Here is a 23,745-nt window from a genome sequence, read left to right as displayed (position 1 = left end):
GAAATTAATCCAGCAAACAGTCATACTTGAAGTATGTCAAAAGAGAGTTTGTATTCTCTTAAAATGGAGGGGGAGGAAGGGGAATGCCAAGACCTAAAGAGTTTGGTGTCTGAGTGCTCATCTATTACTTGTATATTTGCTCAGGGAAAAATTGCTATTTCTTTGTCAGCTTTTATCCTGCCTGGTCGACCCTAGCTGGATGTTTATTTTCTGTAGTTTTACCGAATCACTTTGAAGGCTGGCATGAACATTGATCATATCTTAGAGCCTTTTTCCTTTGTTCTATAAGCAAATATTAGAAAATGTACCTTAAATTACCTGGTTTGGGGAAATAAGGTGGCCCTGCCTGCTCTCTGAGAGGCATGTTAAGCATTAGTCAGTTCCTGATCCTATGTCAGGTCCTGGGGTATTTGTCAGGAGATACGAGGGGCATTAGAGCTGTCAGTGGGACATTGACCAGAGGGTTTCTAGGCCTTCTGTTGAGGGGACTTGTCAAGTACTTGATTAAAAGTCCAACCTGGGTTCTAGACCTGACACTGCCGTTTATATTAACAATATCTTCCATAAATTGGGTGACCACTTTGTTGAGATACCATACTTGGTAACTTGTGTTCATACTAATAGAGCTGATATTTACTGAAAGTTACTGTGTGCTAAGTCCTTGTGTGTGTGTGTGTGTGTGTGTGTGTGTGTGTGTGTGTGTGTGTGTGTATAATCTATATAAGTTTATATATAATCTTAGATAAGGCATATGTTTATATAAAATTTATATGTATGACATATATTTACATATAAAGTTTTTTACATACTGCATATAAATTTTAAATATAATACATAAATGTGTATTAGAAATCGTTTATTTTCACCTCAACCCTAAGAAGTAGGTTCTGTTGCTCCTTATCATACAGAGAGACACCTGTAGGTTAAGAAATATGCCCATAGTCGACTGCTAGTAAACGGAGTTGCCAGGATTTAAACCTAACCAATTTGGTTTTATTTTTAATAAGGAAAATTTCAAACATATACAAAGTAGACAAAATAGGTTAATGAAGCATGATGTACCCATCACTCAGCTTCAGTAGTTATCTATTCATAGTCAGTCTTCATTTGTACCCCTACCTACTTCTCATCCTGTGCTTTGAAGAAAGCTTAGCTGTCATATTTTGTCCTTAAATATTTCATAGTGTATTTCTAAGATGATTTTTAAAAACACAATCACAATGCTATTATCAGACCTTATAAAATTTAACAGTTCTTACTACCATCAAAATCCAGATTGTGTTCAAATTTCCAATTTTCTTGTAAATGTCACAATCTTATTTTTACAGTTTGTTGAGTTAGGATTTATATAAGGTCCACATGTTCTAGTTGTTTGTTACGTCTGTCTGCCCCTCCCCACCCCCAGCTTTCACGGAGGCATTGGGGATTGAACCTAGGACCTCATGCATGCCCGGCACACACTCTACCACTGAGCTATATACCCCTTACCCCTGGTTGTTATGTCTTTTAAGTCTTTTTTTTTTAATTTGTAAGTTCACTTTTTTTTCCCCCTCCCTTTTTTGTTGAAGGAGCTGGATTGTTTTTTCCTGTAGAAATTTTGCTCATTGTGTCTTTGTGGTGTGTTTAATATGTTCCTCTGTCTTCTGTATTTCCTGTAAATTTGTGGTTTTATCTAGTGGGCAATATCTCTTAATCCTTGTGGCAACCCTACAAAAATAGATAGTACTCTTATTTTGCAGATGAGAAAACAGACTGAGAAAGGTTGGGTGACTTGCCCAAGACCTTACAGCAGCCTTGCCTTCTTGCCTTCTTGCCTTCAAAGCCTGTACCCTTTCCTTTTCACTATTTACTCATTCTGTGAGTTTGAGTAAGTCACCTTCAGTTCTCTGGGCCTTAGGTTCTTTGATGTGGGCACTGAGAGCTCTTACAGGAGTAGTATTCTGTGTGCCTATGACCATTTGATGGCATGATACTTTATGCTGTGGGTGATACTCATATGAATAAGACTGTTTTCTGTTAGCAAACATCTTTTAAAAGTCTTAAAAAAAAAAAAAAGTTGACAGTGGATCAAGCCAGAGAAGAAGGCTATGAAATCACGGATTCTAAAGCTCAGGAGCTGAGTAACCTAGGACCCTGGATAGCTCCTTAGAAAAGCAGTTTCTCTGATAAAAGCTTGGAGTCGTTAGGGAACACCTAAATCCTTTCTGTTCCAGATATTTTCAGAGGATCTTACCCTCGGGATCAGAGGTTGCAGAGTGGCAGCCTCTTGCGTTGTTTAGCCTGCAATATTTTTATCTTGTGTGGGACCCCAGCCTGGGTAGATTGGGGCTTTCACTGGAGATAATATGAGATCAGATGCCCTGGCATGTGGGCTATGAGGGTGACTGAGTTCTCCTGAATAGGGAGTAAAATTTTTGAGAATGTAGCAGGGGCTGGAGCCTGAAGCTGCCCATGAGCATTTTCCTATTCACAGGAGTGGGAAGTCCCCAACTATTCTACAGGCTTCACTTCCTGAGCCCTCTACAGTGGACTCCCCTGTATTATGACTGTGCACTGGCCTGTCCATGTTTAAGAAGCTTGTAGCTTAACTCTTTTGGGACTCTGAGGCAAAGGGATGCAGCTCTGATCTTTGGGTAAGCCTTTGGAGATCCAGGCCAATTTAACAAAATGCTTGGGTTTACAGAATCATGTTCTTCATTTCTCTCCTTAGTTCCACATGCTCCTTTATTGGCTGGCTCCTTTAAGATCATATTTATTCTCAAGTTTGTCAAAGCCCACACCAATTCATGTGATTTCTTTGCTATCCAAGCCCAGTGCCAGTTGCACTGGCATTTATCACCAGGCTAGCTTTTTTCTTTTGAAACAGTTAGTCAGCTGTACTTATTTTTGCCACCTGCTTGGGTCAACCTAGTTCTAGATGGAACTCTAATATTGAAGAGATTTTGCCCAGTTTTAGTGCTCATAGTCCCTGGGACTGGATGAATTATCTTAATTTTACCAGGAACTTTTGGTGCCCCCGTTGCCCAGCAAATCTGTCTTTGACTTGTCTTAGGACTTCAGAAGAACAGCAAACAAACTAGTAAAGGCTCAGTGAACCTCATCCTTGTAAAATTGGTTTGTTTTTTTTTTGCATCTAACAACTCACAAGCTGGGGTGAAATGGGCCTGCTGTCTCATGAAAGAAATCACAACATCCAATAGAAATCAAAACTGTTTTACTTATGAGCTAGTACCTGGTCCGTTCCCCTCACCCTCCACTTCAGTTAGAGCAGCTCCTGTGTATTGACAGTGAGTGACTTTCTGAGTGACTCTTGCTGCCTGTTCCCTTTTTCTTGTAATTACTGTAACATCATCATCCAATGTGTGGAGGAGCATGGCAATTTCCATGACAACTGATCACGATTTCCCAGATAAAATGAGGAAGCTAATAAGTGTTAGGAACTTGAAAAGGGTATTGGGCTAAGTTCTTGTGATGCTAATAGAATTTGGAGCTGGAAAGGAGTTTTTAGCAGCAACTGCCTGATAAAACCCTTTCCATTTATAGGCAAGAAAACAGGTCTAAAGAGGTTGAAAAAGTATCATAAGGGGTCACTAGGTTGTGGAATATACGCGAGATCTTCAGTTTAGTGTTTCTTCATGCCTCCTATTTAATTTTTTAATTTTTAATTGAAGTATAGTCAATTACAGAGTGTCAGTTTCTGGTGTACAGCAGCATGTCCCAGTCATGCATATACATACATATATTTGTTTTCATATTTTTTTATTAAAGGTTATTATAAGATATTGAACATAGTTTTCTGTGCTATACAGAAGAAACTTTTTTTTAAATCTATTTTTGTATATAGTGTGTGCCTCCTATTTTATATGGCTTCTTTCCATTATGTCCCACTGGACCTTGAGCTCCGCAAAGGTAGGAACCATGTCTGTCTTGTTAATTAATGTTTTCCCAGTACCTACCATAGGACCTAAGTATTTTTTGAGTGAATAGATAAACTATGTTGGAGTTTCTCAAACTGGGATGCGTGAAATCACAGGATAAACCACGTATCTTCCTGAAGTTTTGATGTACTCAAAATATTTTTTGTAGCTGGATTAGTTTAAATATTACTAGTAATTTTGAAGTATACTTTTATATTAAGTCATGTTATGGAATGGATGATAAATTATCTTAAATTTTTTAGAGAAATTGAGAGCACATCAGATAAATTATAGGATCATATAGGATCATTTGATTTTTTACCCCAGAGGGTCTAGTGTTGCCAGATCACTGATATTTTTAAGAGAAACTAAAAATCAAATTAGGGAAAAAAAAGAGATCTGATTTTAAATGTTGGCAGTTGACTGAAGGGTTTTTAAACAAACTTGTGTGGGTCAGATAAAACACATCCTTGGGACTGAGCATCTCCTTGTGACATATGAGATAAAAAGGTCTGGGCAGGAACAAAACTTTGGACAGGGCCAAATGGACGATGGTGTCAGGGAAGACTTCCATTTTGGGTCTGGCTTCTTGGCTTCAAACTGGCCATAGCTTAGAGTGGAAAAAATGAAGTAAACACTTGATAGGTTAGGAAAATTCCCACGTTAAACATCACCCTCTATGGGAAGCAACTTCTGTAATATCTTAGCCCTCAGCCTCACGTTACTTCCCTTGCTCTGCAGATGAAACTAAGGTCCAGAGAAAGAAGCAGAACTTTCCTCTAGGACCCTAAGCAGCAGCCATAGATTTTGGGCAGGCCCCTGTTGGAACTCCAGACCTTTGGTGCTCCTGCCTCATGCTCTTAGGGCACGCGGCTAGGGGCTTCTGGCATACTTTGGGATGGTTGGTAGAGCTGGGTGAACTCCCCTACTTAGTACAGCCCTATCATCCTGAGCAAAGGGAGGGTTGAGGTGGCAGTTAATAACATGCTCAGCCTCATCTTGGTGCAAGAGTCTATTTCTGTCACTAGCATCAAATTGACCTTATTTTTAATACCTGGAAGGATGTAGAGGACAGCTCAGCAACAAAGAGCGTCAGTGCCAGGATGGACCCATCCCTCCTGTGCCTTCCTTGCCTCTTCTCTTCTTCTCTGTTTCTCCCCTCCAGCGCCTTCCTCCTTGTGTCCTACTACCCTCCCTTTGCACCCCAATCCCCCATCCTTTCTTTTTCTCTCACTGTTGCCCTCCTCCTCCATGGAAAATTCTTGTGATGCCACTGCAATAGGCAGAGCCTGGGATTGGGCCTGTTTTCCAGTTTTGAGAGGACTTGGTCTAAAGTAGGGCAACTAATAAGGGAGATTGTATGTATTCTTCTCCACCTCCACCCCAACTGGAAAGATAAAAATCTCAACTATGGGCTTGGCTACAAGGCTTATACAGTCTGGTACCACCTCACTTTACTACCTTTTGTCAGCAGGCCAGTGCTTAACATCCAGTGTTTCCCTGTGCTCCTGCTTAGGAGAATGACTGTTTTGACTATTCCCTTTGAGTAGAAAGCCCTCTTGGCTCTCTGTCCTCTTTACCTGACAACTCCTACTCATCTGTCATAACTGTTCAAATGCTTCCTCTTCAGTGAAGCTTTCTGTGATCTCTCCATAAGCAGAATTAATTTTGATCTTCTCTCTACTTTGTTTCTAATTCTGTACTCTGGTTTTGTATCACACCTGAGTCTGCTCTCATTCATGAAAATTGAAACCTTATGGGCCAAGGGACAGTGTGCTATTTATCTGTTAACCTTGTGTTATAGGCCTGGCACAAATAGTACTTGTGGAATGAATGAAAGAACTGTATTTGTACACATACCCATGGTATAAGGTTGAATGTTAAATGCTACAGGTGAAATATGATAAAGTGTTTCAGCAGTTTACAGAATTCTTGAGAGAGAACTACTGAGAGAAGTCTTGGAAGCTTCCAGAAACTGGTAGTATTTGCATATGTCTTTGAAGATTTGCAAGTTCAGTTGGCAAAGATGGTGAGAAGAACATTCAGATGGTTGGAGTAAAAGCTGTGAGGAAGTACAGGGGTCAGGCCTCACTCATTACCTCAGCTAGAATTCCTACTAGAATGTGTGCTAAATTTCTAGGCCAGCCTGAAGGAAATGCTCTCTTTTCTCCTGCCTTTTCTACCTTTTTTTCTTTCTTTTTTCCTTCCCTTCTCTCTCCCTCTCTCTCTCTCTTTCTCTCTCTCTTTCTCTCTCTCTCTCCCTCCTCACTTGCCTTTTGCTTTTGGTTTCTTCTCAGTCTTTTCCCTTTCTTTCATCTTTCCATTGCTCCAGTCTTTTTTTTTTTTTTTTAACACTTAATTGGTTACCTTTCTCTACCTTCTTTCTTCTTTCTTGCCTTCTTCCGCAGATAACGCAGGAAATTCAGGCCTTTAAGTTGAGATGTGAATCAGCTATACAACATTTAACTACAAATAACACCTCCGCTTGTGAAGCTGAGAAGTAATCATGGCCTAATTGGTTCTCATCTGTCTCTTGTGTTTTATTGGCATTGACTTTTTTAACCTCCCATGATGTTAGAGGTGTTGTTATCATTTTATTTTTTTTTTTAGTAGTTGTCAAAATGTCAATTTTAATGAGAAATTTCTGTGGACAGGCCTGCCCTTGAGTGATATGAACCTTCAGGTAAAGCTAGGACTGGATAAATCAGAAATACTCATGGATCTGTTTTCTCATGCATACAGGTGTCTAGGCCACACAGACAAATACACACTCTTCTGTCCCTACAGGTTTGTATGCTTTGTGACATAGACATATACAGTTGAGTCACAAAGGTGCACGTGTTTCTTCTTTTCCATACACACCCATACTATCTCCCTTACACCTTCAGGTCATCTGCTTCCTTCTGCCACGTTGCCACACGTTTATCCTCCTATACCCCTGTCCCACTGTTTTCTACCTAAATACCCAGAATTTTGTGTACCTTGAAAATATCTGCAACCCTGTCTCACAGACATCACACTGTCCACTCCCTTATATAGCCACACAAGTCCTTCCCTACACACAGATGCTGACATGTGTCTACTTTCCAGCTCCACATACTCAGTACCACACCATCTCCCATTATTCTTTGAATTTCCCACCTTAAGTATTTCTAATCTTCATAAGAGATATTGTAGTTTCAGACTAGTTTTGAAAGGGAAATGTCTTTGTTGACAGCCAAGCTAGTAGACCATAAGGAAGTCTGAACCATTTATGACAGATCCTTTGACTAAGGCCCCTAGAATAACTCTGTTATGGTGGAGGTGGTGAAGGCTATATTGAATAATAGCAGATTGCTTCTAAGTGGCACCATTATGAGCCAAGGTGTATTTGAACCTAGTTCCAAACGATCCTGTGATTTCAGGGGTCACTTCTATTGGACAGTGATCTTACAGTTAGCAAAAGAGCCAGAGCCACTGTAGATACTCCAAATCAGACTTTCTAGGGTAGAGCCTGGAAAGCTGTGTTTTTAACAAGCTCCCGGAGTTCTGTTGTGTGTCCAGGTTGGGAAGCACTGCTCAGGAGGAAGGAACTAGAAGTAAGAACATCTGCATTATCTTTCTGTATCACCTTGGACAAGTTATCTTTTCTGGACCATAGCTTTCTCAACTGGAATTTAACAAGGCTCATGCTCATAAAGGGCCTTTTCAGCTCTAAAATTTCATGTTGCTTTATGATGAGTTCAATCTGGGATACTTTTCTACCATGAAAGTGTCCATTGTCTATCTACCCTGGACAGGGCATTTCAGGCTTTGGCTAGGGGCCAGCAGAGGCAGCCTAGGCCCTGACCTTCTGTCAGAAGCACTGACACTGCTTCTAATTAGAAATGGATCAATATAGGCCTGCAGCCAGGCCTTGGCAGCCTGGGAGGAGGCTGGAGGAGTGCTCCTAGCTAGGGAGAATCTGATTACTATGAAATGGATCTGGTTACACTTGTCAACACAAGGGTTCTGCTGGTATAACCCTCCTCCCTAGGGACCAGCAGGCAGAGCTGTCCTGAGCAAATGGGGAAACGGATAACTTGTATTCCCTTTTGATTGTTTTCTTCACCTTTATAAACTCATACATAATAAATACAGTGCTAGGTATATAGTACAGGCCCCCTCCTCAGATGGAAAAATCACTTAGTGCTAAATACTGCATTAAGCCTCCTTGTGTGTTCATTTCCCCTACCAGCCTATGGGATAGGTTGAAAGGGGTACTGAAGCTCAGCAAAGTGACTTGGCTGCCCTGTGTCACGTATTTTTTCTCTGTTGTACTATACTACAACATTTCTGAGCATTTGCAGCACTGATTCTAAGCCTGTGAACTATTTTTTGGTTTTTTTTTTTCTTTTAAACTAGGGCCATCCCTTATGCTTCTACAGACTGAATTGGAACTCAGGCGCTCTCCCTTGAACCCTTCAGAGACTAGAGGAAATTCCTTAAAACCAGTGCTGAGGAGGATGAGGGGAGATGATCTGCTTGCTTTGGCCTTCTCATCTCCTTTCCAAGGTCCCTAAGGAATGAGCAGGCTCTAATGGGAGAAATCAATCATTTGGGATCAGTGGGAGGGCTGTTAGGTGTCTGAATTGGCCCTGTGCAAGGATGAGGAAGGGACTCATGATTGGGTATTTCTAGGCATTGCAGAACCTGAGGGCTTAACTTGACCAGTGTGATCAGACCAAATTCTCCCTATAGGTGGTCATTCAACAAATATTTGTTGAGTATTTCCAATATGTCAAAGCTTGTGCTAGTACTAAGGATTCCCAGATGAAGACCCAGTCCATCACAATCTAGCATCAGACAGAAAGGGAAACAAAACACAGTATTCTGTGTATGTCTTAATAGAGGCACATAGAAGGGGCTCTAGGATCACAGAGGCATGAGGGTGGGCTTTCCTGCAGGAGATAACTTTTATCTGGCTTTTTTTTTTTTGGTTGGGGTAGGTAATTAGGTTTATTTTATGTATTCTTAGAGGAAGTACTGAGGATTGAACCCAGGACCTCATGCATGCTACTACTCTACCATTTGAGCTATACCTTCCCCCTTCTCTCTCTCTCTCTTTTTTTTTTTTTTTTTTTCTTTTTTTTTTGGTGGGGTGATCTGGCTTTGAAGGAAGAGTAAGAATAGAGGCAGGCAAGGCAAGGAGTGCACTCCAGACCAGGGAACTAGCACAAAGAAAAGCATAAAGATGTGTCCAAGAACCCTTGATAAAGGGATGGACATTAGTGTAGTCCCTAACTTGTAGCAAATCAGATTGACAGCCCTTGCCTCTTGCTAAACTTAAGGCTATGAGTGTAGCCATTGAATGGCAGTAACATAAGAGCAGCAGGTGGGGAGAAGGAGGTGGATTTATTAGCAGATGTGGACTAAAACTTAATTTCAGGGAGGAAACTAGGGAGGAAAGCTGAAGAGCAGCAGCCCTCTGTCCCCTGGGCCAAGCCTGCAGAGATGCTGGGGGTTCTTGGCAGTGGTTTGAAAGCTTGCCTGGCCCAGGCACATGGCTTTGCTTCTCTGATGGCAAAATCCTCTGCTCCACTCAGCCTTCCCCTCCTTCCTGTGTTCTTTAAAAAAAAAAAAAAAAAAATTAATGGAATCTGTTCAAAATACCCCTGAAATGAAATTACATTTTTAACTCTAATTACCCTAATTAAAACTTGACAGCTGTAATCCTGGAATGGCAGATATGCTAAGTACCCCATGCCTGTGACAAGCTTACTTACCCAGATGGAATGTTGTTCTGTTCTGGGCTTAGGAGAAAAATTCTTTTGTGTGTTTGTTTTGTTTTTCCCCATCAGCAGTTTAGTCTTTGGTCTCACAGCTTCCCCAAACTAGGATAGTCACTTGGGGGTTACAGGCTTGTCCAGAGCCCCTTAATCTCAATAGAGATCCTTTTGCATCCAGAGGCGATGCTCCTGATGATTCTTACCGCATACCTTTGAGTTCTCTCTTCAGTTGAGATTGGACTGAATGCCCTGAGCCTTTCCGTCAGGCTTGGGTGAAATCTCCTGCCTTTGGAGACCAAGGATCTGCATGTGTGAGAAAGCTGTTGCTGATCTAGGGCTAAATCTGTATGTGGGATTAGTTTATGTCTGGTATTAAGGATACAGTTTGAAGTCAGGGACAAGGAGCTCTGAAAATAGGATCCCTCTTCACATTTCTCAGAATAGGCTAGAGTCATCTAATGAAATGCCTGGTCTTGGCTCCTACCTTAATTAGTTACCTGGCTAGACAAGGAACATGATGGGATGGGAGGGGGGCCAGCCCTTGAAGCCAACTGATGCTCTGTTGATGCTGTGAGACACCTCATGATTCTGTTAGAACCAAAGATCCCCATGTTCTAGTGACTTCCTCTCAGCCTAGAAGCCTGTTCAGTCAGTGGACACTGTGTGTTATGTTAGGTACTGAGTTGAAAAAGACATACTCTCTGCCCCTGAGAAGCTTAGAATTGTGAGGGAGTTGGGGAGGTACTCGTGAGTGAGGGACAGCCATATAGTGACTAATTATGTAAGGCAGAACCAAGCAAAGACTTCTCACAGGTGTTGGCATTTGAGCTTGTCCCTGAATAGGTAATATTGGCAAAGGAATGGAGAAGGGCAATGCAGGTGTTAGGGAAGAGCGTGGTGGAAGGTAAGAAGTTGCCTGGTGGCAGCCTGCTGTGATTGGAGTACAGTATGCAGGGAAGGTAATGGTAGAGGATGAAGATAGAGTTTAAACTTAATCCTATAGGCAAAGGGGATCTACTGAGGGTGCAGGGCTGTGATATGAGTGTGTATGATGGATTGGGGGACAGGGTGAGTGGAGACAGTAGATTAGGTAGAACAGGTGTCAGCAAACTGGCCTGTGGGCTGAATCAGTCTGCTGCCTCTTTTTTGTAAAATTGTACTGGAATACAGCCACACTCATTTGTTCATCTATGACTGCTTTCATATTACATTGGCAGAACTGAATACTGCAGAGACTGCTGGCCCTGTACAGAAAAAGTTTGGTGACCTCTGAGTTAGAAGGTAATTATAAAAGTTCTGTAAGAGCAGATAAATGTCAGGACTAAGCCTGAAATGAATTGGAGGTGTCAAATGAGACTTTTCAGAGGAAGGGACAGCATGATTTAACAGAGAACACCTCCCCTACCTATTGCTCAAAACTTTGTAAAGATCAAAGCTGCTGAAAGTCATCATGGTCACAAAAGGACACAGGATGCAAGCAAGTCCTGATCTGCACTTTTTAGCTCTGTGACCTTGGGCAAATTTTAACTTCCCAGAAGTTCAGGTGAATATGGTGAATAAAACAAAAGAATCAGATTTTTCTTCACAGAGCAGAACTCTTACTCTGCTACTTCTCTGTATTTCACCCCACAGTTTATAAGTCTGAGGGCCCTCTTTTGGGAAAGAGATATCCTAGAAAATCTGGAACATAGTTCATAGTTTGAGTTGTGAAGTTGGGGATAAGTGGGCAGAGGTTTTGCTCTCCTGGAACAGCTGGTGGTGTGGGAGAGGGGCTCAGGATACTTTGAGGACATCCTGTTCCCTTCCCTAACTGCCAGCACTTGTTCTGGCCAGATTGAATTTATTTCTACCCTTTAACTTGTAGAGCACATTAGACCCCTGCAAAACTAAAGGCTGGATTTATTTCTCAGTCGCCTTTTGCAGCTACATAAGTACCACTTGACATCCCTTATGTGCCTCTCCCTGCCACTACACTGAACCCCCTATGCCTCACTTCCTTTTTCCTACAACATTGTGCATCTGCCGTATAGGATAGGGAAAAAACTCTAGAAAGGAGACTGCAGTGGTGGGTTCCAAACTCATCTCTCCCTTTAACTTATCATGTGACTTCAGCCAATCTGTTTCATTTCTCGGGCCCTTCAAATGATTTTAGCCACCTCATGGGATCTAGGCTTTCCCTCCTTATTTCAATCTGGAATATTTGTGTATGTCCATACTCAAAATTTGCTTCAAATTCACTGCCTTTGACTGTGAGGAGAACAGTCATATTTCTAGCTATTTTTCACTGGCAGGGTTCCAGGAACTGGCACTCAATCTAATTACTGAAGTGGAACAGACCTTGGGGGTCAGATTCAGCTGACCCTAGGGTTCAGCAAGGCATAATGTCTTTAGGAAGGGCAGTCTGGTTCAGTAAAGGCAAACATTTGGCCCTGGCATCCATGATACAGTAGAGGGAAAAGGGCCAGGCTCTGATCCGGGCAATTATTATTTTTTTGTTTATTTATCTCTTAACTCTGAGATAGGTGATACTATCACAGATAACATTTTACAGATGTGAGAACTTAGGTTTAGAGGATCATTCAGTAGACAGTGACTGACTCATTGAGGATACAGGGAAATACCTAAATATTCCTTCATCCCAAGTAGAGGAAGAGTTGTGGAAGAAACAGTAATCAAAGCTCTTAAGAGGAAACAGGAGAGCAGTTAAATAACAATGCCTAAGGATACCCGGTTTTGGCAGCCTGAGCCAGGGCTCACACCTAAGGTCTGCATGCGTGCTGTTTTTACTATAACATGCTGCCTTTCCTGCAGAAGGGTGGGGGCTGTGGCATACTCAAGGACTAGTCTAGGCTGGCAGGTAGTCTCTGAAGAATGGCCACTGGTGGGAAGGCCTAACCTTAGATTCAGAGCTGGACTTTAGTCCTAGGACAGCCTGAGGTGTTAGGCAGGTGACCTAAGGCAGGGGCTCTCACATGGACCTGGGCCAATTTGTAGAAACAGCATGTGATTTTATGCCTTCTGGAAGGTGAAGCTGGGTGGTCAGCACTGGCAATATCCTAGTCTACCACAAGGAGCCCCACAGTCAACTCTGTGGTACAAGAGACAGGAAGGAGGCATTGACATCCAGGCCCTGTGGGTAGGGGGTGGGAGTTAGGGCCAAGGCTGTTTTAAATATTTCCTGCCTGGAATCAGAATTAGTTTGAGGACTGGATTTGAGTTGCTGAATCCAACCTGAAATGATACAGCTAGGATAGACAGTGAGAGGGAAGCGAAGAGATTTTAGGGGCTGACAGAAGCCAATCTTCAGGTTAAAAAAGTAAGAAATTAAAAAAAAATTTTTATTAGAATCTACAGATTATTTCAGTTTAGAAACTTGAACCATTTTCTTCTTAGCACAGTCTTTACATATATTCTGGCTCCTTTTCCCAGAGACCCTGTCTTCCTTTTTCTCTGACCATGGCTAGGCAGACAGGTGATGGCCAGCTCTGGGCCATAGCATCCCTCAGTCTGCTGCTTTACTTTGGGTCCTCCCCTTGAAGCTCCCAACAGTGCTAGATTCAGTTTCTTCATCTGTGAAATAATGAGGATCTGTCTAGCGGACTGAGGTCCTAGTGTTCTGTATTAAAGTGGTTCTTTACTCACCAGACTTGAGGTTCATTCTTAAGGCTAGTTCTGGACCCCACCCATGGTATCTACAGTCTTCATGTAACTGAGCTGAATCCCAACTAAAATTCATAGATTCTTTTTTTTTTTTTTTTGCCTGACCATCTACTTGTGATTTTGATTTTGGTGTAAAATTGGCATTGTCTCTCAGATCTTGGCCATACTCCCCCGCCCCCTGCCCTGCCCTAAACTGGGGTACTGGGGTTCTGGGGCTGAGTCCACTTCTGCAGAGGATTGTCATTGCTTTTAAATACCTATTCAAAAACCGATATGTGAGCTTGAAACTTGCAGTTCCAGGTTCCATGTTGAGGACACCTCCAAAGTCATTCTGTGCCATAGAATGTCTAGATGATGTGGGAAGTGCCCTGATTGGGAGTAAGGAGACTGATTCTGGCCCTGCCACTGCCTTTCTTCTGTGAATTTGGACAGATCCTCTCCTCACTCTGGTCTTACCACCCCTTCTGTAGAATGGTGGGGCCTCTTCTAGCTCTGGTCTCATTAGGGACAAAAAGCCATCTTCTGCACAGTTCAGTTGCAGAGCACTGTCTGGTCCTAGCTTTGGTGTGTTGGTTACAGATTATAAAGCCTTAGATTCTCTCTTCAACTCAGGAGGGGGAAGGGGAACCATCCAACTGTCTCATTAGCATGGAGAAAAGAAAACAGTAATTACTTGTGCCTCCCTTGATGATTCCTGCAGGGTTGGTTCTTCTAGGGAAGGAAGAGGGGGAAACTGAAGACAGCTTCAGCTGAGGAAGGAGAAATACTGTTAACTACCCCAAAAATGCAGAGGCAAGAATGATTGTCTTGCATGTCTGTTGTGTTCTCTGAACATTCCTCCAGGCAGCCTAGAGACTGGATTGAGTTTCATCTATTTATGGCATGTATAATGTTCTCACACATGGACAAAGATTGGGCTCAAGGGCTCTAATATCACCTGTCATTAAGAAACCAGCTGCCCTCCAGAGCGTCTTTTTGTGATATGCTGGGCATCCTGACACCTGTCTTTGTTGGGGAGTAGAAGAGGGTTTTACTGAACCATTTTGTGACCTGGCTGCATTTTTATTATGTTGTGAGGTCATCTTTTTAACCTCCAAGGCAACACAGCCAGTTGGTTTATTATGCCAGGGCATAGGCAGCCCCAAAGTAGAACTAGTCACAAGAGTCAAGGTCAGGTATTCTTGTGAGGAGGGAGGAGTCTGGTAGAACTGCAAGACTATAGAGTTTGGTCCAGGCTGGGGAAAGCAGGCCTTGCAAAGATTGAAGCAGTTAGAGTTTTGAGGCCAAGAGGTTGGGAGCAAGCTGGAACAGAACTAAAATAGATTGGCAAGTGTGGCTCCTGAGACAAGGATTGTTTGCTCTGTGGCCAGTCTTGTATTCCCTGCTGGATGTGGGCAGTTGTGCTGATTGTGGCTGAAATGGGTCTGAGGCTACCTGCAGATGAGCTCTGCCTGACTGAGCCTGGGTTATGCTGTGGTTATCTCTTGTGACTGCTCACTCCTGCCCTGGTTGCCACCCCATAGGCCTAAAGAATCCAGCTTCCATTTTTCTTCTCCTCTCCCAAGGAAGACACCACTTCAGAAACACCTCTTTCAATCAGTCTTCCTGCACCCCCTGGAGATAGCTGTGCTTTAAACACCAGGGGTTCTATAGGGACATGCTATTTAAAAAAAAAAGTTGTTTTACAAATGTAAGAGATAATTTCTTCTGTCAAAATCTTTCCTTAGCCCCCTGAAGCACCCCCTTCTTGTCCTAGGTCTTTTGCTTGGTTCTCCACCCTTCCAAAAGCCTTTGATATCCAGGCCCTAGTTCTTGCCAGAATTTTCTCTTAATTCACTTTCTGGCTTCTTTTCCCTTCTTGTCAGCTGTAGATTCCTGGTTTCCATATACTCCTGTAAGAACCTGCTTGCTCCCCCACCTCTTTTTTTCAATGGAATGCTCCAAAATAATAGTTTGGCCCAAGGGAAGGAGTGCTTCTGTTCAAACTAACTTGCAGTCATCTGGGCCATAGTAAAGTGCTTCCCAGAAATAGGGACAGTATGTACACTCAGGACACAGTACATGCTGACTCTTGAGGGGAAAAAGTGTTCATAGCATTGTATTCCCTCCCAGTATAAGGGATTTTGATCAGGTATTTTAGTTCAGTCTAGGTACCTTTCGTGGCTTTTTGCCCATTTGTTAAATCTTAGAATATCTTGTCCTTTAGATTGTGGTATCCAGTTTGGCAAAAGCCCCTATCTCCTCTTTTACTGTAACAAATCTGAGAGCCCCTTGGGAGGGTCTGGTAATTCAAGTCCACAACTCTGGAACTTGATGGTGCAGTTGCATTTTATTCCTGCCCATCTTTTCCCCAGGCATGCAAAACCAACAGTTGCTTCATCAAGTACACAATGGGAGAATTGGGTCCATTCCCTAAAACTTTTATTATTGGAACCTACTTTGATACGCAGAGCTTATTTTTGAGCATGAGAAAGTGCAAGGTGTATATATATGTAGTAGAAAGAACAGTCTTTTGAGTCAGACCTATTGAAGTAAGTTCTGTTTCTCAACTGTGTAGTTTTTAGACAAATTACTTCTCTGAGGCTCAGTTTCCTTCTGTAAGATGGGGCTAATTCTATGGATTCCAAAAGGTTATTGGGAATAAATGAGAATAATTAAGGCTTAGGGCATGATACATAATAGGTAATAGCAAATGTACATTTTTTTACCTTTCTCCTAGGCCTTTTTTAATTGCTTGATTCATCCTTTTGTGGTACTTAAAATGGAAAAACAATACCTATCAGTGAGTCACTTATGCCGGGCCCTGAGGTAAGGGCTTTCCCATGCTGTTTCTTTTATTTCTCCCAATAACATGTTTATGAAGTAGGAAATCTTTTAAAACAAATGTAAGAAACTGAGGCACAGAACGTAAATGTAAATATCTTGCCTAAGGCCAAACCTAATCAGATACAGAGCTGGGATTCAGATCTAGGTCTGATTCTAGAGCCTGAGCTCTTCACTGCTAAATTGGTCATTACTACTTTTTGTTACTTTCCCTAAGCAATATATGATTTCTCATGGTTCTTATCCTCTTTCTACTTGAACCTGTTGGGATTTGCATGCAAGTAGTTCTTGAGCTTTTTCTGTCTCGGTTGGTGCCTGGCTGTCTTTATTTTATTTTGTTTTGCTTGTTTTTAATGGAGGTACTGGGTATTGAACTCAAGACCTTGTGCATGCTAAGCACGCACTCTACCACTGACCTGTATCCTCCCCCTTGACTGTCTTTTGATGGAGGTATAGACAATGACACTGTGTCTTCCACAGCTCTTCCTGATTCTTTTTAGTCAGAGCAGATCCCTTCAACTGAAAGGTGGTACAGTCCTCTTTTTATTTTATTTCATTTTTGAAAGAAATCATCCCCTCATTCCTTTGCCATTCATATCAAACCAAGTAGATTTGACTGTTAAATTGTTCTTAACAGTCTTGTTTGATCCATCAGGAAATCCTTCAGAAGAGTAGATACTATCAACCTAATTTTATAGATATGGAAACTAAGGTCCAGGAAGGTGAAATGACTTGACAAGCTCATACAGTGAATTAGAGGTAGAGCTGGAACTAGCCTTTAGGTATTCTCTCAGCCCAGTGCTCTCCCTACTAATTTATTTATTTTCAAATTTTACTTTTTATTGAAGTGTAGATGATTTACAATGCTAGTTTTAGGTGTACAGCAAAGTGATTCAGTTATACATATACATATATATTTTCTTTTTAGATTCTTTTCCATTGTATGTTATTACAGGAAACTAAATACAGTTCCCTGTGCTATACAGTAGGTCCTTGTTGTTTATCCGTTTTCTACTAATTTAGTAAGAAGAGAGGCTGTGTGTGTATAATATGCAAGTCAGATCTAAAGTGGGTCAAGCTGTATTAGAACCCAGGATCTAGAGAGTTCTGAAGGGACCTTACCTCCTTCATCCATATTTTCATCCCAGTACATTCACACACATTTGAGAAATTTAGCAGAAAGGGAAAAGCACTTCTCCCCTTAGGGTTCAACAAATCTTTCATGATAGGGAGCTGTGGGGTTGGGTCCAGAGGATGTCTGTATCTCCTTATCATAGGGAAGGTTAGACTCCCAGGGCTGATTAGCCTGGAGTAACCCTTGTAGAAGAAGCAGAGGAATAGAGGAAGAACCTGCATATCTTCTGATTTCTGCAAGCTTCAGCGTAAACCGGGTGAGTGAGGGTTGGGCTGGAGAAAGACAGTGGTGACAACTGAGGATGGGATCCCTGAGGAGCTTCACTTTACCTCCTGCTGACAGATTTAGTCTGGGATTTGGATAAGCAAGTTCCCTTCATTTAAAGTTTATAAGGAGGAATTCCTACTATTCCTCTTAAAAAAACAAAAAACAACTTTGTTTCTGGAATCAGAATAAAAAAGAAACCTTTCCCAAAGTGTAGACGTCAGACATTTTAATCCTGCCCAGTCATTCCCTTCCTTTTTGTCTTTTTTTTTTTAACATTTTTTATTGATTTATAGTCATTTTACAATGTGTCAAATTCCAGTGTAAAGCACAATTTTTCAGTTATACGTGAACATATATATATTCATTGTCACATTTTTTTCTCTGTGAGCTACCATAAGATCTTGTATATATTTCCCTGTGCTATACAGTGTAATCTTGTTTATCTGTTCTACAATTTTGAAATCCCATCTATCCCTTCCCACCCTCCGCCCCCTTGGCAACCACAAGTTTGTATTCTATGTCTATGAGTCTGTTTCTGTTTTGTATTTATGCTTTGTTTGTTTTTGTTGTTGTTGTTGTTTTTTTAGATTCCACATATGAGTGATTTCATACGGTATTGTTCTTTCTCTTTCTGGCTTACTTCACTTAGAATGACATTCTCCAGGAGCATCCATGTTGCTGCAAATGGCGTTATGTTGTCAGTTTTTATGGCTGAGTAGTATTCCATTATATAAATGTACCACATCTTCTTTATCCAGTCATCTGTTGTTGGACATTTAGGCTGTCTCCATGTCTTGGCTATTGTAAATAGTGCTGCTATGAACATTGGGGTGCAGGTGTCATTCTGAAGTAGGGTTCCTTCTGGATATATGCCCCTGAGTGGGATTCCTGGGTCATACGGTAAGTCTATTCCTAGTCTTTTGAGGAATCTACATACTGTTTTCCACAGTGGCTACACCAAACTGCATTCCCACCAGCAGTGTAGGAGGGTTCCTTTTTCTCCACAGCCTCTCCAGCATTTGTCATTTGTGGATTTTTGAATGATAGCCATTCTGACTGGTGTGAGGTAATACCTCATTGTAGTTTTGATTTGCATTTCTCTGACAATTAGTGATATTGAGCATTTTTTCATGTGCCTTTTGATCATTTGTATTTCTTCCCTGGAGAATTGCTTGTTTAGGTCTTTTGCCCATTTTTGGATCGAGTTGTTTGGTTGTTTCTTGTTAAGTCATATGAGCTGCTTATACATTCTGGAGATCAAGCCTTTGTCAGTTTCATTTGCAAAAATTTTTCCCATTCCATAGGTTGTCTTTTTGTTTTACTTATGGTTTCCTTTGCTGTGCAGAAGCTTGTAAGTTTAATTAGTCACCATTTGTTTGTTCTTTTATTTCTGTTGCTTGAGTAGACTGTCCTAGGAGAATGTTTTTGAGGTGTATGTCAGATAATGCTTTGACTATATTTTCTTCTAGGAGGTTTGTTGTATCTTTTCTTATGTTTAAGTCTTTGATCCATTTTGAGTTTATTTTTGTGTATGGTTGTAAGGGAGTGTTCTAGCTTCATTGCTTTACATGCTGCTGTCCAGTTTTCCCAACACCATTTGCTGAAGAGACTGTCTTTATTCCATTGTATATTCTTGCCTCCTTTGTCAAAGATGAGTTGACCAGAAGTTTGTGGGTTCATTTCTGGGCTCTCTATTCTGTTCCATTGGTCTATATGTCTGTTTTTGTACCAATACCATGCTGTCTTGGTGACTGTAGCTCTATAGTATTGTCTGAAGTCTGGGAGAATTATTCCTCCAGTCTCTTTCTTTCTCTTCAGTAATGCTTTGGCAGTTCTAGGTCTTTGATGGTACCATGTAAATTTTATTATGATTTGTTCTAGTTCTGTGAAATATGTCCTGGGTAATTTGATAGGAATTGCATCAAATCTGTAGATTGCCTTGGGCAGTGTGACCATTTTAACAAAATTGATTCTTCCAATCCAAGAGCATGGGATATCTTTCCATTTTTTAAAGTCTTATTTAATTTCCTTCATCAGTGGTTTATAGTTTTCTGTGTATAATTCTTTCACCTCCTTGGTTAGATTTATTCCTAGGTATTTTATTACTTTGGGTGCTATTTTAAAGGGGATTGTTTACTTTCTTTTTCTGTTTATTCATCGTTAGTGTAAAGAAATGCAACTGATTTTTGAATGTTAATCTTGTAACTTGCTACCTTGCTGACTTCTTCGATCAGCTCTAGTAGTTTTTGGGTTTTCTGTATATAGTAACATGTTGTCAGCATATAGTGACACTTTTACCGCTTCTTTTCCAGTTTGGATCCCTTTTATTTCTCTCTCTTGCCTGATTGCTGTGGCTAGGACTTCCAAGACTGTTGAATAGGAGTGGTGATAGTGGGCATCCTTGTCTTGTCCCATATTTTAGTGGGAAGCTTTTGAGTTTTTCACCGTTGAGTGCTATGCTGGCTGTAGGTTTGTCATATATAGCTTTTATTATGTTGAGATATGTTCCCTCTATGCCCATTTTGGTGAGTTTTTATCATAAATGGGTGTTGAATTTTTTCAATGCTTTTTCTGCATCTATTGAGATGATCATGTGGTTTTTGTTCTTTCTCTTGTTGATGTGATGTATTACATTGATTGATTTGCGTATGTTGAACCACCCTTGTGTCCCTGGGATGAACCGCACTTGGTCATGATGTATAATCTTTTTTACGTGCTGTTGGATTCTATTTGCTAATATTTTGGTGAGGATTTTGGCATCTGTGTTCGTCAGTGATATGGGCCTATAATTCTCTTTTTTGGGTAGTGTCTTTGCCTGGTTTTGATATCAGGGTGATGGTGGCTTCATAGAATGAGTTTGGGAGTATTCTCTCCTTTTCAATCTTCTGGAAGAGTTTGAGAAGGACTGGTATGCGTTCTTCTTTGTATGTTTGGTAGAATTCCCCGGTGAAGCTGTCCGGTCCTGGACTTTTATTTGTAGGGAGGTTTTTTTATTGCTAATTCGATTTCATTTCTAGTGATTGGTTTGTTCAAGTGGTCAGTTTCTTCTTGATTCAGTCTTGGTGGACTGTATGTTTCCAGAAACTTGTCCATCTCCTCTAGGTTATCCAGTTATTCTTTATCTGCTCTCCCTTTTACCCTGTCCTCTACTTCTCTTTTCTGTGTTAAACACCCATCTTCCCTTTCTTATCCTTTTCTTTTCTCACCTCTCTTCATCTCTCCCCTAACTCCTGAAAACAAGTATGGGAAAAGGGCACCATCAGCTGGCAGATACTAGAGGTATTCAGGCTGAGAGTCAGAACATGAAGCTTGAGATTTTGGACCTTAGAACAACATTAGTAGGGCAGGTATTTTATTCACTGGCAAGTTCCCCAAATACTTAGCGTCTCCTACTTGCCAGGCTCTGTGTCAGATACTTGGGCTATTCCAGTTAATAAGACCCTAAACCTGCCATAAGGTCACAGTCTTACGGAAAAAACATAGCAGCAGTAAACCTCTTCTTCTCCCCTCACACCCCCGCCCCCCATTCAAATCACTGGATTTTAATCCTTCACAGTTAATCTGGGCCTCCTTTCATGTTGCTACATAGTAAGTAAGGCAGACCATGAGGTAGGCTAACACATAGGCTTTGGATTAAAGTAAAGCAGACCTAGGTTCAGATCTTAGCTCTGCTACTTACTAGCTGTTTGACCTTGAATAGTAAACTTAGCCTCACCCATCTTCAGTTACCTGGGCCATAAAATGGGCATGCCATCACTTGCTTCACAGAGTATTACGAGGATTAATAAGCATAACACCTAGCCCAGTGCCTGGTGCATAGTATCCCGTATTTTTCTGTCACCCTGCATCAAGGCCTTGCTTAAGCCCTTGCTTTTATGAAGCTTCTGAGGTCACTTCTATTCAGACTGATTTCTTTTTCCACTTTTACAATACATAGCACTCTTGGAACTATTAGGTCCCACCTAATATTCTTAAGTAGTCCTTTGTAGGAAGTTGACACAGTCCTACCCTTAACTGCAAAGAGCCTAAGGATAAGGATTGTTCTCATTCATTCCTGCATCCTTTATAACCACTATCCCAGAGATGGGACCATGGCTGACTAGGCCCTGGCAGTATTTTTTGGTCGATTGGATAGAAGACTTGGGGTTTTGCAGCTGACCAAAAGAGCTAATAAAGACTTGTCTGGGAGTTTCCCATCTTAACTCTTCCTTTTTCTTCTGTTATTACCTTGATTCTGACAAAATCCCTGTATTGTAGGCAGGATGGGATTTGTATCCTAATTTTGTAGTTAAAGAATCTGAGGCTCAGATATGAACTCAGGTCTCTTGTTAGGAGATAGATCCAGAGTATGATAAGAGTAGCAGAAATGTGAACAGAAATCTTAACTGACTAGGTCTTCATTCTCTGGAACAGCAGGAATCTTTACAAGGAAGAAGAATAGGGGAACTGTAGTGCTGAGGGTTAGTGGTTGGTGAAGCCAGAGCCAGATGTAGTTATAGCTAGAGATGTTTCAAGAACATGACAGAGAGAAGGGTGAGAAAGTGTTCAGAATAAATTAAATTCATTGGATTGCTAGCCCTTGAAGGTTAAGAAGGATTTGAATATGTACCAATGAAGACAGGCATTCCAGGTGAGACAACAACATAGACACAAAAGTATGGGATCTGGAAAGCCCACAGTAGAGGTGTGGCAGATGATGGATGACCAGACCATGGTATGAGAGTCTGTAGAGAACAAAGCTTAGGTGACTGGGAACCATGATTTTTTTTGAACAGGGGAGTGGCATTAGGAACATTAGTCTGCCAGTGTGGGCCAGTGAATTGAAGTGGGAGGGGTGGAGGGAGACTAGTGAAAGAGAGATCAGGGAAGAGGCTACTACAAGAGCTTGCCCTTGTAATGTCAATAAATTCTAAGAAATGTTCCAGCAGTGCAGGCAGGCAGGAGATAATAAGATCCTACCAAGAGGAAGCTGACACAGCAGGAAATAAAGAAGATGGTTTGGATGCAGAGCTCTTAGAGAAAAAAAACACCAACCCAAAACCACACACCACAAGGACTTGGTAATAGCGGGAATGGGGAGTGAGAAAAGAGGAGTTGGAGAGCATGAACATTCGGAGTCTAAAAGTGTACTTGGGAGAATTTTTACACTATTTACTGAACCGTAGGGGCTGGGAAGTTGGAGATGAGTTCAGTTTGTTGACATGTTATTTGGAGGTGCTGATAGTCCATTCCTAACCAGCCACCCGTCTAGTGCCTCTGCTTTTGTACTTTGACCCTGGCCTACAGAGATCCTTTAGTTCCTTGTGTTTAATGCTTTGTTCCAGGACTGGATCCCCCCACAGGTCCCTCTACCCATGTCTAAGAGCAACTATCACTTCTTCTCTGAAATAACATAGTACATGTAAGGTGCTTATCCCAATACCAGGTTTATTTAAAGTGTGTATTAAATGTTAGTGGCTTTTCAGTGGCTGTTGTTAACATCATAGTTTTATGATTCCAGTAGCCTCTGGAACTCCTGGCTGAAGGACTCAGGAGTCATTAAACCGGTATTCAGTAAAAAGCCTGGGCTGTAAGTAAAATAAAGAGGATCTCAGGCTTGAGGGTAAATAGGGACTTTGAGTCATTCATGTCAGCTAGGACTAGAGAACATGTTTCCTGTCTTCTTTCTTCTGTTTTTGAGAAGTGGTATAATATGTGGTTAAGAGGGCAAGCCCTGGAGGTTGGACTTCTGGGGTTAAAGTCCCAGGTTTACTATCTATTAGCTGTGCAGCTTTGGAAAATTTACTAACTTCTCTGTGTCTCAGTTTCCCCATTAGTAAAATGGGGAATTTAATAGCACACCAACCTTAAAAGAGTGTTGTAAGTATTAAATGAGTTAATACAAATAGAGGGTTTACAGTAGTGCCTGGCATGTGCTACTATTCTCCTTACCCGGTTACCTCTATCCCACATTCCAAGTATATATGGGAGTTTCTCCATTCTTCAACCATCTTTACCCAGTAGAGGAGGGGATGAGCATAGAAACCTGCAACCAGTCTCAGAGTGCTTGAAAATTTGTCCTAGCTAGGTTCCAGGTTATGTATACCTGGAACCTCATTTTCCTCATCACTGCATTCTAACTATATTGACTGTCTTGTTCCATGGCATAGCAAGTTTATTCTTGCCTAACATTGCCTCAGGTCTTTTGCACTTGATA

The 23,745-nt window shown here is 41.4% G+C and overlaps 1 protein-coding gene across 9 annotated transcripts in view; it reads left to right on the top strand.

The window, feature by feature from the left end:
* Positions 1–23,745, top strand: part of RALY (RALY heterogeneous nuclear ribonucleoprotein) — a 77,084-nt gene that overhangs the window by 10,474 nt on the left and 42,865 nt on the right. The window lies entirely within an intron of this gene.

Source organism: Camelus dromedarius, chromosome 18 (assembly GCF_036321535.1).
Source record: "Camelus dromedarius isolate mCamDro1 chromosome 18, mCamDro1.pat, whole genome shotgun sequence".
Classification (NCBI taxonomy): Eukaryota; Metazoa; Chordata; class Mammalia; order Artiodactyla; family Camelidae; genus Camelus; species Camelus dromedarius.
This window is presented reverse-complemented; position numbering and strand designations above follow the sequence as displayed.